Here is an 18,418-nt window from a genome sequence, read left to right as displayed (position 1 = left end):
AACTATATATTTTTTAAAATTTTATTTATTTATTTGAAAGAGACAGAGAGGGAGCGAGTGAGTGAGAGAGAGCACATGGGGAGGGGTAACTGTAGAGGGAGAGGGAGAAGCAGCCTCCCACTCTGAGCAGGGAGGGCTCTAAGATCATGACCTGAGCCGAAGGCAGACGCTCAACTGACTGAGCCACCCAGGCACCCCATGACTGCATTTAGTCATGGTAAATCTCAGATGAAAACATCCTCTTTGATACCAGGAATTAAATAGATTAATGGGTTCTCAGAGCTTCCCTCCTTCACAGTGTGCAGCGAGTCTTTACCTGGCTTGATAGCTATGACTAATGTCTGTGCTCTGTCTGGGCCCAGCAATCCTTTATCTACCCAATCTGCAGTGATGTTCTTTAGCTCCTTCACATCACTTCTTAAGTCAAGAAGTCAGGCATTTATTTAGCGTTAAGAAAGAACTTTAAAAAAGAAAGAGCACATGAAAAGATGATCAGTATCTTTAGTCATCAGGGAAATACAAAGCCAAAACCACAATGTGGTATGATGTCACACCTACTGGGATGGCTTTGATCAAAAACACAGAAAATAGTGGTGCCTGGGTGGCTCAGTCAGTGAAGCATCTGCCTTCTGCTCAGGTCATGATCTCAGGGTCCTGGGATCGAGCCTTGCATCAGGCTCCCTGCTCAGTGGGGAGTCTGCTTCTTTTCTCCCTCTCTCTCAAATAAATAAGTATAATCTTTAAAAAAAAAACCCACAGATGGGATGCGTAGGTGGTTCAGTGGTTAAGCGTCTGCCTTTGGCTCAGTGTGTGGTCCTAGAGTTCTGTGGGATCAAGTCCCATATCAGGCTCCCTGCATGGAGCCTGCTTCTCCCTCTGCCTATGTCTCTGCCTCTCTCTCTCTCTGTCTCTCATGAATAAATAAATAAAATATTAAAAAAACTCAGAGAAAATAATAAGTATTAGCAAATATACAGAGAGATTAGAACATGCATACATGGCTGGTAGGAATGTGAAGTAGTGCATATACTTTGGAAAGTAGTCTGAGGGGGGTTCCTCAAAACACTAAACATAGAGTTACCATGGGACCCAGCAATTCCGCTCCTGGGTATGTACCCAAGAGAAATAAAAATATATATCCACACAAAACTTGCAGGTGAATATTCAAAGAAGTTGAATTCATAATAGCCAAAAAATAAAAATCAACTAAATGTCCATCAATGGATAACATGAAATGTGGTCGATTCATACACTGGAATGTTTCTTTTGGCAGTAAAAGAGAATAAAGTGCTGCTGCCTGGGTAACCTTGGAAATCGTGGTGCTCAGTGAAACAAGTCAGTCACAGAAGATAATATGTTGCATTATTCCATTTACATGAAATGTTCAATATAGACAAATCTATAGAGATGGGATTAGATCAGTGGTTCCAAGAGTTGGAGGAGGGAGAAGTGACTGCTGAGGATAGAATATCTTTTTCAGGTGATGGAACATTTTAAAATTAGATGGTGGAGATGGTTGTAGCTAAACATGCATGTACCTAAAACTATTGAATCATTTGAATGATTCAACTATTGAATCATCACTATTGAATCAAACAGGTGAATTGTATGGCATGTGAAATATAGATATATCTGTTATTAAACAAACAAAAATTTAAAAAAAAGAACAGGAAAGAAGTAAGGAAGAAAAAAGTTCAAAGGGTATTTCTACTTCCTGTACTTATAGGGCATGGATGGGGTCTGGTTCATTCAGGGAACTGGCCTACTAGCAGTTTTTCAAGGCCTCCAAGTTCCTCTTCAACAGCATGCTCCTATGCATCCTTTTCTCCTTCCTGGAACGTGCTTCCCCTTCCTGGCTGCTTGGCAGACCATCCAGCCCACCATCAGGGCCCTGCCCCTCCACACCCACACTTCTCTGTGCTTTTCCTGGACCAACGTGGCATGTTGCCTCACTCTGTTCTCCACGTACCCAAAGACCGTGCTCCTTTTGGACCTGTCGCTTGGCATCGTGGCTCCTGCCTATCTGTCTGTCTTCCTGATGACCCCGTGAGGCTCCTAGAGGGCTGAGACACTGTCACATTTGTTTTTGAGTACGCAGCAGCTAGCACAGGGCCTGGCAAGACAGCAGGGACGAGGGAGATGTATGTGGAGTGGCACTGCGCATGCCTATACAAACACAAGCAGAATTTACTGAATTTTTCTTTAGCCAATTTCCTCCTTCCTGTTACATTTTGGACAAGCGATCAGATATACATGTTCCCATTATGGTTGAAAAAACAAACAAAGCAAAAACCAAGTTTGACATTTAGGCAACTGGAGACTTGGCCACCTGGGGGCCAAGAAAGGCTGGCACATTCTGCAAGAAATTCAGAATGCCAAAAAGTCAAAGGCAATGACCGTAAAAATAGCAACCTACCTAGTGAGATTGGTATATTGTGGCTGTGTACAATAAACAAAATAGATTTAACTTAATAATTAGCTAATTCTGAGAAAGCTTGGTCAGAATAGCAAATGATTTCAAGGAAGATAAATATCTGCTGCATGGCAGCCAGATTAATTTGTTCACAATTTAGATGCATTCTATAAAAGTTCTTGAGAGTATTGATGGGAAATTCTGATTGCTAATTGATCAATGCTGGTCTTTCTCAATTACATCGGTATTACTGAGGAATTTTGGCTGCAAAGCCCAGAAAGTCACATGAGCTGCTTAAGCAACAAAGGAAATTCATTTATTAGGCATAGGGTCCTTTCTGAACCCATGGCCTGGAGGCTGCTGGTTTCGGGGTGGAAGGGAGCCAGGCCCTGGATCTTGATGGAACCTTCCAGGAGACCACTCTGAAGGACTTTGATTTTTCTTTCTCTCGGTTTTTGCGTCAGGCTTTCCACTGCTGCAGAAGGCCCACCTCTGTACCCCACTCGGGAGAGTTCAAAATGGTGCCCCCAACAGCTCCCATATTGGCCTCTGCTCCATCCAAAGACAAGTGTGAGGCTGAGGTGGAAAGCCTTACTTCCAAATTAGGTATATGTTAGACTTAATCTTGGTACATTTTGGGTCAGTGGGTCGGCAGGCTTTCAGGCCCTGAGAGCAGATGGGACTCAGGCATGAGCCCAGGATGCAACAAGGGACTTTGAGCTTGAAGTTGGGCTGTGGCTGGAGCCCAGCTGAGGGGATGGGGGCACGAGCCCGGCTTTCAGGAGCTCCCCCACTCCCGCCTCTTCCCAGCCACCACGAGCTGGGGAGCCCCCAAGGAAGCGGGCTGCTCCACCTGCCTCGTGGGAAACCAACCGTTGTTGAGGGTTTGTTTGCTCCTGAAGCCGAGCTGGGACCATCGTCCCCCAGACAAGTCATCATCTACAATAAAAGGAAGACTTGGGAAAAGGAGCAGAGGAGAATTGGGGAGCGGCTTTTAGTATTTACACACACACACACACACACACACACACACACACACACGCAGACTCCAGGTTCCCAAAAAGGAATCCTAGAAGTGTCTAGAAGGGGGTTCTAAGTCGTGCACAGGCCCAGGAGTGTGAACTTCTTGCCCGAGGACTGTGCACACTAACTTAGCTCGAAAATGAAAAACCCAGAACCAGCGGATCCTTCTCAAGATGCCAAAGTCTGTCATTTCCGAGGAGAGGGGCTGATCATTCTTAGGGAACGCCAAGTGAGGAAGAGGAAGGAGGAGGAGAGGAAGGAGAGGAAGGAGAAGGCCTGGGCTTCGGGCACCCTGAGACTCGCGGAGCAGGAGAGCGCTGGAGGTAATTTCGGAAGGAAGGAGGGGGCCGAGCCTGAAGACTCAGCTCGCAGGGGTCCTGCTGGCAGAGCAAGGGTTTGGGAGATGGGGGACCCCCCCTTCTGCGGGCAGGACCCTGGGCAGGTGGGGTGGCGCTTGTGGCCGTGCTGCACAGAGCTCCTCATCCCGAGTGCATCCTTCTGTGAAGCAGCTCCCACCACCAATGGGGGGCTGCTGCCCGGAGTCCCTGAGGGGCTCCCCGAGCTAAGGGAAGCTCTCGGGAGCCTGCGCAAGAAGCTGGCTGTGAGCCTGAGGCTGCAGATAGCTCAGGGCGGCGACCGGCCGTGGAGACGATGCTGACGGAGTGAGACCCAAGCCAAAGCCAGAGGCCGAGGGTTCGTGCAGCAGCTCTCCTTTACCCAGGCAGGCCCCGCTGCGGAGATGATGCTCCCCTCGAACAACATCACAACATCCGACATGCGCCCTGGGGTCCGTTCCTCGCTCCCTCCCTGAAATGCAAACACAAAGCCCCTCAAAGTGCCCTTCCTGGAGCTTTAAGGCCAAAAGACAGGAAGCCCTGTTTTTATGAAGAAAACCACCAGGGCTCCTTCGCTCCCTAAGACTTTGGATTCAGCTTAGCTTGATATAGATTTGAAATGAGCCCTTCCATTAAATAAAAGCAACACGGGGGGGGGGGGGGAAATAAGATGAAGACTGTAAACCCTTCATGGAACATGTCATTGATGTGACCTTGGAGGGCTGATGGCCCCTATCAAAAGCTCGGTTTTCGTTGTATGGCCAGCGTGGCATTCGGACAACACTAAAGTGGCTTCTTGCTTCCAGAACCGGTGGTTTGAGCGAGCATGGCATGTATAGAGGGTGTGCAGCGACCTGACTTACAGTGGATCTCTTTCTACAATTTAATGTTCTAGGCTAGAGGGTTGTTTTATACTGGTTTTCACATTTTAAAATTAATACCTTATACGGTATAAGATAATCAGAGCATAGAAGGGCATAGCCTGAAAGGTAGAAGTCACTCTCCCCATCTCAAACACAGTCTATTCCTGAGACAGTTTTCCTCACAGAGCTTCTCTTTAAGTATAAGCGTGTAAAAAAAAAAAAAAAAAAAAAAAAGAAAAGAAAAAAAAGATGACAATCAGGATTATCCTGGGCCTATTCTTCAACAATCTGCCTTTTATATTTGAAAATAGACTTTCAATATGTTACGTGAAGATATACTTAAAAAATTGCTACATCAGGTGAATACATGTGAATAATTTACTTAAATATATGGTTTTCAGAATTTTTCAGTTGCAGGGGCGCCTGGGTGGCTCAGTCGGTGAAGCGTGTGCCTTTGGCTCAGGTCATGATCTTGGGGTCCTGGGATCGAGCCCCACATCGGGCTCAGCAGGCAGTCTGCTTCTCCTTCTCCCTCTGCCCCTACCGCTGCTTGTGCTCTTTCTCTCTCTCTCAAGTAAATAAATAAAATCTTAAAAAAAGAAAAAGAATTTTTCAGTTGCAAATAGTGCTGTCAGAGACACCCAGGTAGACAGCTTCCCACACTTGTGGGGCTTCATCTGGGAGGAGAATTTCTAAGTCAAAGGGTATGTGCTGTAGAAACGCTTGGAGATTTTGCTGACTTAAACTTCTAAAATATAACACCAATTTGCACTCCTGAAAGGGTATGTCAATGCAATTTATGTATTCATTGATGCATGCATGCACTCAGTCAATCGATTAATCAATCAGTCAGTCAACAAAGTACTTATTGGGTTGCCTTTTATGTGTCGAATGGTCTGTGGATACCGTGCTGAGGGAAACAGAGGTGACAGAGGTGTGATGCCGTGACACTGTAGAGGGGAGAGGGATGTGAATCCTCTAATTTACTTTTTTTTTTTCTAATTTACTTTGGTAAATGTGACAAGAACAAGTGTGAGGGACCACAGAGTAGTTGGTAACATCTATGTTGGGGGTGACCACTCACGCTGCTTGCAGTAACGACCAAGACTATCTAACACACAATATTTTAAAAAATTGGGGTGGCCCGGGTGGCTCAGCCGTTTAGCGCCTCCTTCAACCCAGGGCGTGATCCTGGAGACCCGGGCTCAAGTCCCACGTTGGGCTCCCTGCATGGATCTTGCTTCTCCCTCTGCCTGTGTCTCTGTGTCTCTCGTGAATAAATAAAATCTTTAAAAAATAAAAATTTATTTATTTACTCATGAGAGACACACACACACAGAGGCAGAGACACAGACAGGAGGAGAAGCAGGCTCCATGCAGGGAGCTCGATGTGGGACTCGATCCCAGGACCTGGGATCATGACCTGAGCCAAAGGCAGATGCTCAACCGCTGAACCACCCAGGAGTCCCTAGCACACAATATTGAGATCTTTCAAAAGCTAACAAAGGAACTCTCTGTGTTCTGTTTTTCTCCCCCTCCCCCCCTTTTTTTTTGCCTTGATTCATATTTATTCCCTTTTTTCTTTATCACCAAACACCACTGAGCCTGTCACGTTTCTACTTTCCTTCTTCATTAAATAGGACCAACTGTTGATGACCTGTCTTCCCTTTTACTATAAATCATTGTGCCTTTATCTTTATATGATGTTTAGACTTTGGCTCCCCCCCCAAAAAATGTTATTATTTAAAGAATCATAATTGTAGTAAAATATACATAACGTTAAATGTACCATCTTGAGTATTTTTAAGTGTACAGTTCAGTGGCGTTGGGTAGATTCACGTTGTTGTGCGACGTCTCCAGAATGCTTTATCTCCGGAAACTGAAACTCCATCTCCATCAAGCAACAATGCTGCATTTCCTCTCCTCCAGCCCCTGCAACTATTATTCCACTTCCTGCCTCTGTGAATTCCACTCCTCTACGTCCCTCATATGAGCGGTGTTCTTTTTTTTTTTTTTTTTTATTTATGATAGTCACACACAGAGAGAGAGAGAGAGAGGCAGAGACACAGGCAGAGGGAGCAGCAGGCTCCATGCACCGGGAGCCCGACGTGGGATTCGATCCCGGATCTCCAGGATCGCGCCCTGGGCCAAAGGCAGGCGCCAAACCGCTGCGCCTCCCAGGGATCCCATGAGCGGTGTTCTAGTGGTGTTTGTCTGTGTGACTGGCGAATTTCACTTACCATGATGTCTTCATCCATGATGTAGCAAGGGATGGGGTTTCCTTCTTTTTTAAGATGGAAAAACACTCCATTCGTTGGATATACTGCATTTTCTAGTCATTGTCAGTGGACGCTTGGGTTGCTTCTACCTTTTGCTTATTGTGACAGTGCTGCTGTGAACCCAGGGGTGCAAATCTCTCTTGGACACCCTGCTTTCTGTTCTTTTGGGTGAATGCCCAGTAGTGGGCTTGCTGGATCATATGGAAATTTTGTTTATCCTGCTGCACCATTTTACGTTCCCATGATAATGAGTGAGAGTTCCAGTGTCCCACAGCCTCACCAATATTTGTTGTTTTGTGCTTTTCTTTGAGAGCAGCCTTCCTGATGTGTACGAGGTGGCTTCTCATTGTGGTTTTGATTTCCATTTCCCTAATGGTTGGGGATGCTCAGTATCTTTTCATGTGCTTGTTGGCCATCGGTATATCTTTGGAGAAAGGTAGGCTCAAGACATTTATCCATTTTTAAGTTGGGTTGTTTGTTTTTATTCCTTTCTAAGATAAGAATATGCGTAAGCAAGTAGATGAATTTTGAAAGATGCCATTGGAGCTTTTATTCTGAAATGATAGTCTCAACTCCAGGCCTTGGGCAATGTTCTCAAACTCAGAAGAGTCATTTCTCCTACTCAAAGTTCAAAGAATTCAACACTCACAGAGTTGTTTTCAGAGCATTGGCTGCAGGCCAAAAGGGCGAGCGTTATGTTCCTCCAAGGGCTTTATGTTCCTGCAGGGTCTCCTCCCGGTTGGGAGGCTGGGGAGAGACCACTGGGCCGGTCTGCTTGGACTGGAGGGTAAGTGGTCCAGGAAAGGGATACCTGATAAAGTGTTCCTGGGTTCCCCTGCCTCTGAGACCCTCCCTTACTACCTTGCTCCCCAGTGCTCCCTCCTGTCCTCCTCAAGGGTCCTTGAGAGCAATTTCTGCGAGGACTTCAAGGGTCCACCCAATGTGTCCCCAATCCTCACTGTTCCTGGCCGCCCGTGTTGGGGAGCTGCTAGGGACTTGGGATCTGGAGGCCCTAGTTAGCCATTCGATGACCATCTTCCCTCGGTGGCAACCAGAGCAGCTGCGCTTCTCAGTTTTCATCCCTGATTCTCTGGTTGTGACCTAAGTCTGGAGAGGCATGGAGGTCTAGCTCATGACAAGAAAGAAGCCTTGACTGCACGCTCACCACGGGCTCTTGTGGAGGGGCTGGGAGTGGAGGCTGGGCCTCTGCTGGAGCGCGGGGACTCCCAGAAGGAAACAGGGTCCCCCCCCACTGTCTGTGCTGCCCCCCCACCTTCCCTTCCTTCCCTCTGTTCCTGCTGCCTCCCTGCTCTGTCCTCCTGGCCCTCACGTCCCTCAGGGTCTGAAGCCGGAGACATTCCCACGGCCAGCAGGCCTTTCCTCAATATGACTGGCCAGTGCTCACGGCATCACTTCAGGTTCCTGAGGTAGGCCAACAAGACTTCTGTTCTTTTTTTTTTTTTTTTTAAAGATTTTATTTATCTATTCATGAGAGACACAGAAAGAGGCAGAGACATAGGCAGAGGGAGAAGCAGGCTCCATGCAGGAGCCCAATGTGGGACTCGATCCTGACTCCAGGATCCCGTCCTGAGCCAAAGGCAGATGCTCACTGCTGAGCCACCCAGGCGTCCCAAGGCTTCTGTTCTTAGGAGAGAGATTTTTCCAGAAAATGAGATTGGGAAGGAAGAGGGCACAAAGGGCTCCCACATAAGATTTGAAGGAAGTGCTGCACTGGTTTAAAAGGAAGGAAGGAAAGAAGGAAGGAAAGAAGGAAGGAAGGAAGGAAGGAAGGAAGGAAGGAAGGAAGGAAGGAGGAAGGAAAAGGAGGGGACAGAGAGAGAGATGGAGAAGAGGGAGAGGGAGAAGGAGGAGGAGGAGAAGAGAGGAAGGGAAGGAGGAAGGGGAGGGGAGGGGAGGAAGAGGAGAGAGGAAGTTAAGAGGGAAGGAGGGGGGAAGAGGAGGAGGGGGAAGGACCAGTGTAGAGCGATGTGTGAACACCATGACTGTCAGTGTTGGGGTCCAGCCAGGAGAGGGGTGACTTGGGACCATGTCACGGGAATTCTGGGTTTTGCTCCATCCTGGGAGCGCTGGTTTTTTCCTTCCAGAGGCTGGAACCATGTGTGCAAGGCTTCAAGGCTCTTAACCAGGATGTTCCTTCTCAGGAGGGGTGGCCTCTGCATGTTTAGGACGTCAAACCTTGGCTTCCGCACAATTTCCATGCGTTGGGGCCTGGGGACCACACCAGCCTCCCCAGCTCGGCCCCTGGTTCCCAGCCCAGCCAGTCCCTGGGCCCGGGAGAGCTGCCCCCACGTGGAGGGCCACAGTTGGGGGTCCCTCACCTCGCCGCCCTCCCAGGGCTTGCAGAAGAGGCAACAAGGCACATGGAGGTTGTGCAGCTGGGGTGACTTCATGTCCCCACTCACAGCCCCGTGGACGGGCGCGTGGCCCGAGGAGGCCGAGGCAGCCCCAGAGCCTCCAAGGGGCAATTCTGCATGCACCCCACGACTTCACCCTTTTAGAGTTGGCAGTGACCCCGGTGGTTACAGTTTGGGGTGGAAATGGTGGGTGGGGGACTGGGAAAACAGTTCTCCTTTTGGTTTGAATTGATCTGTGCTCCCGCCCACCAGAAATTTTTACAATAAGCATATTTCTTTTTTAATAGGAAACTGCACGTGGATGGAGTCTTAAACACGAGGCAGGTGTTATGGGGGATTACTGTCATCTAGAGCAGGAGCCTACAGTTCCAGAACTGTCATTCCGGCTGGAAGCCGTCGGGGTGGAGCTCGTCCACCAGGGAGCTGGTGCCCCCTTTCCGGCCGGGCCCCAGCCGGGCTGCTCGCCAGCAAAGCTTCCTCTCGGCCCGTCTCATATTTAAACTGTGCTTGTGAGACTTACAGTACTTCGCACACCTCATGCCCACCCTGTGACTTCGGGACCTGCGCATTATTTTTCTCATTTTACAGTTGAGGAAACTGAGACCCAAAGAGATTAAGTGACTTGCCGGCACCAAGATATAAAGCAAGTGCCAGAGGCAGGATTTGAGATAAAAATCCTGTGTGTTCCCTCCTGTATCTGGACCTTACACACTCGTCTACCTGCTTCCACAAGAGCAGGGCTGCCTAGATGGGCTTTGTGTAGTAGCATCTGTACCAGGAGATGCGGTCTAAATATTTTGCATCTCTGACGATGTGTCTCCCACCCGCCTTTGCTCTGTTCCCGGGGGTGGGGGGGTGGGGTGGGGTGGGGGTATTGAGGCCTGTGCACTCCTTCCACCACTATACTTTGCATCTGGAGGCTTCCTCCTCCTGAGAGCATTTGCATGGAGGAGAGTTTTGAACTTTAAGATCCAAAGGAAAGAGTCTCAGAGATGGTGACATTCCAGGGCGGAGACAGGCGGGTGTTACGGGTAGGGACAGGGCCCAGAGCTTCGGTTACCCGGAGAGTCAGTCATACTACCGTCACATGGTGCTGTTGTTACAGGCATTCACTCAGCCAGTTAAAACATATTTATTTATTAAAAAAATTTTTTTTTCAATTGGAGTTCAATTTGCCAACATTTAGCATAACACCCACCGCTCATCCTGCCAAGTGCCCCCCTCAGTGCCCATCACCCAGTCACCCCCACCCCCCACCCACCTCCCCTTCCACCACCCCTTGTTCGTTTCCCAGAGTTAGGAGTCTCTCATGTAAAACATATTTATTAACGGCCTGCCATGGGTTGATACCAAGATTCCATTTCACCTATGAATCGGTTCATTGAATAGCAGTTCACGTTCACAATAGATGGGTAGGGGGGCTTTTCCAGGGTGTACCTCGTGTTCTGGTGATGTCCTGATTGACCAGAGCTGTGCTGCTTTCCCGCAGGCCTGGTGAGGCGACGGGCCGTTCCAGTTTGCCTGGTGGTGTGGGGTTCCTCGAACGCCGGACTTTCCGTACAGTAGCTAGAAAGATCCGGGCAACTGAGGGTGGGTGGTCAGCCTGTGACAGAAGCACAGCTCGGGCCGAGAGGCCTCCTCACTCCTGAGACCGTCTTTTTCAGGGCCTCCGAGAATTAGCTGACTTTAAATGCCTTCTTTAAATGGATCGTGGTTGCTCTTTACTCTGGAAGTATTTATGTGCGTGAGAAATGTTTCGGATTAAACAAAGAACCAACCAAAAATAGATCCCAAGATTGCTTGCCTATGAAGTTCAGATGACAGTTTGAAACAAATGGTCCCTTCCAGCGGTTACGGATTGTACTGGGTAGAGCGGTGTTCCCCCTAAATTCATGTCTACTGGAAGCTGTGAGCGTGACCTTCTTCGGAGATAGGCTCTGCAGACGTGACTGGGCCAAGAGGAGTTTCTCCTGGAGGAGCGCGGGCGCTAAATCCAACGTGAGTGTGGTCCTTCCAAGACCAGGGCCATTCCGACGCCAACAGGAGGGAAAGCCACGCAGAGATGGAGACAGTTTGAAGTGACACCTGTACAGGGTCAAGGACTGCCAGGACCACCAGCACCATCAGAAGCTGGAAGGGGCGAGAAAAGACCCTCTTCTAGAGCCTTCGGAGGGATCGTGGCCTGGCGACACCCTGACTGCGGCCTCTCCCCTCCTGAGCTGGGACAGCATACATTCCTCTCGTTCTAAGTCACTCAGTGTGTGGTCATTTGTTACAGAGGCTCTGGGAAACTAACACGAATCAGGTCTTTTTTTTTTTTTTTTTTTAAGTGAAAAATTGCTATGTGGGTAATTTGAAGAGGGACTCGTTGCTGTTCCTAATGAGAAAATGTTCCCCTTAGTGTTATGCTCATCACCCTCGCAGATGCTCCCAATGACCGTGGCGTGCATTTTGTGGTATTAATAGTTGTTTCCTTGTCTCTTCTTCTTAATTTTGGCCTCTTCAAAGCCTAACAATGGGTCCGATCAACAATTTATTCTTTCTTTTGTTTTGCAAGATTCATGAACATGTTGTTCTCACACATCTAGGTGGTGGGGCTGACACAAAAATTTACGCTTAATAATATTTCTTGGATAAATAAATGACTGTCAGATGCAGGCTTTTTTTCCTTCTCTTGAGCAATCTATGATCATGGAAGCATTATTTTAATCTTATCTATGCCACAGAGGATAAATGACCTTATTTTAAGATAGATACTGACTTACTCTGGATACAGAAAATTGGAATTAGGATGCCAAACTTTTTTTTTTTTTTTTAAGATTTATTTATTCATGAGAGACACACAGAGAGAGGCAGAGACACAGGCAGAGGGAGAAGCAGATTCCCTGTGGGGAGCCTGATGCGGGACTTGATACCAGGGCCCCAAGATCAGGTCCGGAGCTGAAGGCAGACGCTCGACCACGGAGCCACCCAGGTGCCCCTACTCAGCATCTTTCAATGGAGTCTATGCTTTCATCAGTCTCTTTTTGGTCTATCCTCATTCAATACAGTGGTTAGAAAGCTGAAATTCAGGGTAAAGGGAATTTTATTGTTTAGGAAAGAAAGGGAAGCACTTTCTGCACTTTTCTAAAAAGAAAGGAAAGTCACTTTCTGCCTTTGACACCGAAACAGAGTTTTGTTACTTATTGCCCAGTAAAGAAACTTAAATTCTGTTTAAAAACAACAGCCAACTAATCTCGTTTAATAATGTTCTTGGCGAGGGGTGGGGGGCAGGGACAGGAGTGGTTCCAGCCAGGAATTCTTACTTTCATATCTGTATATTGCTTGAATTTTCTAAAGCAAGTCTGTATTACTTTTGTGATCAGGAAAAGCAATAAAGAGAAATTATTTCCTTGAGGGTAAAAATGTTGGGAGGGAATGGGCCCTTTTAGAAAACAATTTCTGGGAAGCTTTATGAAATTTCAGGTGAGCTTTTGTTGCTAAGGAGTTGCTAAGGAACGTCAAGTTTCTAATAGAAATCTACTGAGCAGTGATCCATGGGTGGAAGCAAATGCCATACTCCTTTCATGGGCTGGAGAACATTCTTTCCTTCTGATTGGAAATGACCCGGGCAAAGTTCACGGTTACCGTACCAGGAGAGAAAGTCTACTTCGCCCTTTGGAAAGCCAGTGCGAGGGGTTAGTGCCAATGGAGTGGGAAATAAACCAGAACTCATCTGGGAACACTTGCCGCAGAGCTTGGTGCAAGGCAGATGCTCGCACATCTTCTATCTCACCCCCAAAATGGAAAGTCCCTGGGGAGGGGGGGTGGCTTCTGATAAAGATGGGAGGGGTGGGGATGCAGAAACTAGTCGAAATATTCGTATTCAGCCAGCATAAGCTTTTTGTCATTAATCGGTTCAAAGCCAGGTTTAGCCTTGGAGCACTGGATTCAGGAAATAGAGAATTACAGATATATTTTACAGGGGTACATTTTAATCTCCGTCTCAACATAATAGGGTTGGAATTGGTTCATGATAGTTTAGGAATACTGATAAACGTACTAAATTAAAATGAGACATTTTTATGATTTCAATCATTGATGGAGAAGGAGAAGGAGAAGGAAGTCGACTATTTTGAATTTGGGGAAATTTTTCTTCAATATTTCCAAGGGTTTCAGCAACTGAGGTGGTGGCCAGTATCCGCATCAAAGCCCATCTGTTACTTCATGTTGTGGAGGGCCAGGCTTGCCTGACCGGGTTGAGCATCTGCCTCACTGAAGCCGTGAGGATTGGGAATGGTGTTGGGGAAGTGACAGAGAGTCTCACTCAAGGGAACCCTGAAGAAAGCCGAGATTCAGGTGATGGGGTGGTCAAGTACTTAAACTCCATGCACAAATGTGGAGAGACAGTATTGAACTTGGGATAGTGACATTGAGGGTATAGGAGCTCAGCCTGAGATCAGGGTCATAAGAAGCAAGAAAATAAGTCATGTAAGTGTTAGGGATGCTCCCAGGTTTTCCTGTTTTTGGCTGGTGTCTATGTCCTGTGTGAGCTGAGCAGGCTTAACACGAAAATACAAGGAAGGTATAATTCTAGTCGTTCTTGACTGGGGCTCGGGCGCTGGCTTCATGGAAGGGCTCTATGGGAATGTCTTACATTTGTTTGCAAGATTTTGCGCACATGTGTTCTCCTCCATTTTTGCCCTGTTCTGCTGTGGCTCCCACCTGTTGGCTGATGCCCCCAACGAAATCGCCTAGCTCCCTTGGCTGACGGTTTCCGTCATGGTAAGAGATGTACCAATGCCCAGGCTTCCATCTCCAGTGCTTCCAAAGCAGATGGTTCTTCATGTTCTTCTGATCTCTTATCTGCTTCTCCCCAAGCCAAAGTCTTCCCTACAGCCCCATTACTGTGTGTTTGTTTCCTGATGCTGTTGTAATGCATGGTCACAAACACAGACGTGTAAAGTTACACACACTCTTTATCTCATAGCTCTGGAGGTCAAAAATCCAAAATGGGTCTCACCCAGTAATATCGAGGTGTTGGCAGGGCTGTGTTCCTTCTGAAGTCTCCAGGGGACACCTGTCTTCTTCTCCAGCTCCCAGAGGCCCAGCCTCCTTGCCTTGTGTGTGGTCCTCTTCTGTCTCCAAAGCCAACAGGTCCTCTTCTGTCTCCAAAGCCAACAGGTCCTCTTCTGTCTCCAAAGTCAACAGGTCTTCTTCTGTCTCTAAAGCCAGCAGGTCCTCTTCTGTCTTCAAAGCCAGCAATGTCCAATCACATATTGCTCACATGGCATCACTCTGGCCCTGAATCTCCTGCCTCCCTCTTTCACATTTAAGGATCCTGGTGATTATATTGGACAGCCTCAGAAAATCCAGGATAATCTTCCCATTCTGAGGTCAGCTGATAAGCAATCTGAATCCCCCTTTGTCATGTAATGTAACACAATCCCAAATGCCAAGGATAAGATGTGAACATCTCTGGGGATGGTTATTCTTCCCACCACAGTATATAAAAGTCTCCATGTGTAATTCCAGATGCAAACAATTCAAGTGGGAAGCACTACTGTCTACCCTAGAAATCTGGCCTCCTTTGGCCAGCCCATATTTCCCGTCGCGCTCATAGCTATGCTTGTTATTATTACATAAAATGTACCCTTTCGTGGGACAGAGCTACTGTTCTGTGTGTCCAGCTCTCTCCTGTGATAGCATTTCCCTTCCAGTGTGTGGTGGCCTTGAGTCTCCAGAGTTAGAAAAGTCAAGGTCAAGAGCTAACAAATATGGACCCACAGACCCAGTCTCCTGTGAGAACCTGACCCAAGCCAGGCCATCCTACACACCTGCCTGGGGCTTCCCACACCGCACTTGAGGGAGTCTGTCTGTCTCTGCTGGTGGGGGACCTAAGATATGCATCGTGCTGGGTGCTGGCCACTGTGTTTCCAGCCTCGTGGGGAAAGCAGCCCTGGGTAACCTCGTGGGGAAAGCAGCCCTGGGTAAGAGGGCATGAGGCTGAGTGGCAGGCAGGCTGCGATGACAGACATGTGGCTTCTGAGCCTAGGTTCCAGTGACTTCAGCTGTGACCTGCCTTTCCCGTGCTCTGGCTGGACAGCATCTCCTCCGATGATGACTCTACCCATCCCCCTTCCCCAAATTCTCCCTTTGACCTAAGCTAGTAGGTGTGCGTAGCTAACAAGCACACTGATCTTCAGTAATATCACTTATATGTAGAAATAGAGACTAGGGGTTTTATGGGGACCGGTAGTTAATAAAAAAAAGGTGTCTGCTAAAGGCAGGAGGAAAAACAACTGCAGCAGAAAACTAAGGTATTTTGAGTGTGAAACAGAAAAGACTAAAGAAGACATGAAGAAAGGAAGCAGAGGGGCACCTGGGTGACTCAGTGGTTGAGTGTCTGCCTTCAGCTCAGGCCGTGATCCCAGTCCAGGGATTGAGTCCTACATCGGGCTCCCTGCAGGGAGCCTGCTTCTCCCTCTGCCTGTGTCTCTGCCTCTCTCTCTCTGTCTTTCATGAATAAATAAATAAAATCTTAAAAAGAAGAAGAAGAAAAAGAAAGAAAGAAAGAAAGAAAGAAAGAAAGAAAGAAAGAAAGAAGAGCAGAGGCAGTGTGGACCTGGGCAAGCGAGCCTGCCTTCCTCCAGAGAACCGGGCAGTGATGTCTCAGGGCATTAGTGTGTCCAAAATCCTCTGACAAAGATACTCCATTAATGTTGTTTTCTGTCTCCCTTTCTCTCCAAATTCCATTCCCTGACTTTCAGTTCATAAAGAACGATTCTGAACCTAGGCTAAAGCCACAGACCAGAGGGGAACTGGGCTATATCAGATGGTGGTGACCTACAGGGCTGCCCTGAATGTGACTTCAGAAAACCTTCCTTCTGGGGCTCATCTCCCAAGTTGAGAAAGGTTCTGTAAGATGAAGATGTTCCAAGTGGGACATCGCACGTGAGGATCCAGCCCAGACGTGGTGGTACCTTGATGGCCGTCTTCAGAATTGTAGAGATGGAAAGTTGCAAAGTGAGAGAAATCAAGCAGGTCATGGGACGGAGGGGTAGGGTGGGTGTTGGTTAGAGGGGGGCTTAGTGGAGCAAAAACAGAGCTTTTATGATGGGGCTGGAAGGGGGGTGCAGGGCCAGGAGATCACAGGGAAGAATGGATTCAGACATCTTACCCCAGCCTGAGGCAGGGTGGGTATAGACGGGGCAGACGGTGAGCCATTCCAGGTTTTTTGCTCACAGAGTCCTCTAGCTGGTGGTGTTCACTGGCCAAAAATTTATGAATGTCCTTGACCCCTTGCCAAGTGGCCTGCAGGTACTCCTAAACACAACGGAGTCTCCCCAGTGACTGGTCCATGTCTGACCTCACCGCAGCACCTCATGGCGGGAAAGGTACGGGGTAGTGAGGCAGCGCTCTGGGTAAAAGTGTGGCACAATCAGTCGGGTGATGAGCTGGCTGGGGGACAGGGCAGCAAATGATCAAGCTGAAAATCATTTGCAGGAAAGCAGTTTGGTAGAAAGCACATTGGTCCACACGGCCATTTGGTCGAGACAGCAGTTCTGTTGCTAGCGGAAGCCCACGGTGTTTTGAGTGCTGGTGATCTTGTACACCACAAAGATGGTTTTGCAATAGTGTTTTGGTTAATTTTTTCCAGATTTCTTCCCTCATTCCATTTACCGAACATTTCAAGTTCACTTCCAGTGAATTCTTCTTGGTCAGATGAGCTGGAGCAGGAGAGCACACGTGATCTCGACCTTTTGCTCTAAGACGGGGTAGCATCTGAAACTGGGGAGAAGACAGATGCCAGAGCTTGGAAAAGAGGACGGGAAGGGAATGCTGGCTCGGGGAACGAGGCGCCGAGGGGCCTCTGAGACCGGACGGTAGAGATCGAGGGCCCCAGGGCCCAGGGCATCACGGGCCGGGGCCGAAGTCTAAATGGTCAAGGTGGCATCTTTCCAAAATCGTGGCTTTGGGAGACGTTAGGCTCTCTGCCCCATGGGGAGCATCCCGGGGTTGGAGGATGGTGGAGGGGGCGCCTGAGCACTGCCTTTGGGAGAAAGGCAGGCGAGGCTGATGGAAATCAGAAGGTTGGAACCGGTGTTCCAGAAGGAACCAGCCAGTGGAGTTTTCCCGTGGTGGGAAGGGTGGGGAGGGGAGGGGGCGCACCGTCTGCAGCCCCGGCTTCTCCTGCCCAGAGAAGCGGCCGGTCTCCGGTCAGCCGAGCGCAGGGCCGCTCTCGAGGGCATCGGGCTGCAGGCTCCGCAGGCCAAGCTGCCGTCGGCGCACGGGGAGCGGCCTCCTTCAGATGTTTGCTAGCCCTTTGGTTTTATTTACTTTGATTTGATGAATTCCAAGCCAGCCCCGTCCTCCTGGCTTCCCCAGGGTTGTGTGATTCGTGCAAATGCATCGCGGCTTCTCTGCAGGCAGTTCGGTGGCAAATAGCTCCTGGCGGCGGCCCGAGGACCAGAGCTGGTGGGGGTAGGGGTGGGGGGTGGGGGGGTGGAAGGCTAAGGGGGGGCGCCCTGTACCCTCGGAGACGGATGTGCATAAGTCAAAGTTTCAGCAGAACTGAAGGCTACGTAATGAAGACAAGATTCTTCTCCTACTGCAAGCCCTCAATTCTCCTTCCCAGGGGAAAACTCCTGTTATTTCCCAGGGGATGCACTCTTGCTTGTGTGTTCTTCCAGAAACTTCCTGGCGTGTATTCATTTTTTGAACTAGCAATCAGCCCCTTTCAGACAATTGTTGTCCTCCTCCTGAAACCTGGCCACGGCACCGGGAGAGGGGCAGGGGTGTCCCCAGCAGAGGGTCGAGGGGTATCCTCCCTGCAAGGACGAGGAAGGAGATGACCCAACGGGACGAGTCTAGGGGGTGACTTCCAGCAAGGGCAGCCGCCCGAGCTAAGCCAGCGGGTTCCGTTCTGCTCTCTGAAGGCATCGATATTTTCACTCGTTGCCAGTGGCTGCCTTTCTGGTCAAAGGTATCATCAGACTGCCAGCCAGGTCGGAGGAGCGCTGTGCTAGCGACGGTCAGATGCCACCACCGCATCTGAGCTGAGAGCCTTCCTCTCCTTCCCTGTCCCCGGGGAGGCCCGGCTCCTCACGGCTCCTCCTGGCCTGCACGCGGGCCCATGGTAGCTGCCTGT

General features: G+C 48.9%; 1 long non-coding RNA gene across 2 annotated transcripts; it reads left to right on the top strand.

Annotated features, from left to right (window-relative positions):
* Nucleotides 1–6,681: 6,681 nt before the first annotated feature.
* On the top strand, nucleotides 6,682–10,443 carry LOC144296269 (uncharacterized). 2 transcript variants are annotated; one of them, XR_013363437.1, is made up of 3 exons: nucleotides 6,682–7,700; nucleotides 8,253–8,340; nucleotides 9,576–10,443. It is a non-coding gene; the product is annotated as an uncharacterized LOC144296269 (long non-coding RNA). The 2 variants fall into 2 exon arrangements; XR_013363436.1 differs by having other exon boundaries at nucleotides 6,682–8,340.
* The last annotated feature ends 7,975 nt before the right edge of the window (nucleotides 10,444–18,418 follow it).

This window comes from Canis aureus, chromosome 24, assembly GCF_053574225.1.
Source record: "Canis aureus isolate CA01 chromosome 24, VMU_Caureus_v.1.0, whole genome shotgun sequence".
Lineage (NCBI taxonomy): Eukaryota > Metazoa > Chordata > Mammalia > Carnivora > Canidae > Canis > Canis aureus.
Note: the sequence above shows the minus strand (reverse complement) of the source record. Positions and strands in the feature narration are given on the sequence as shown.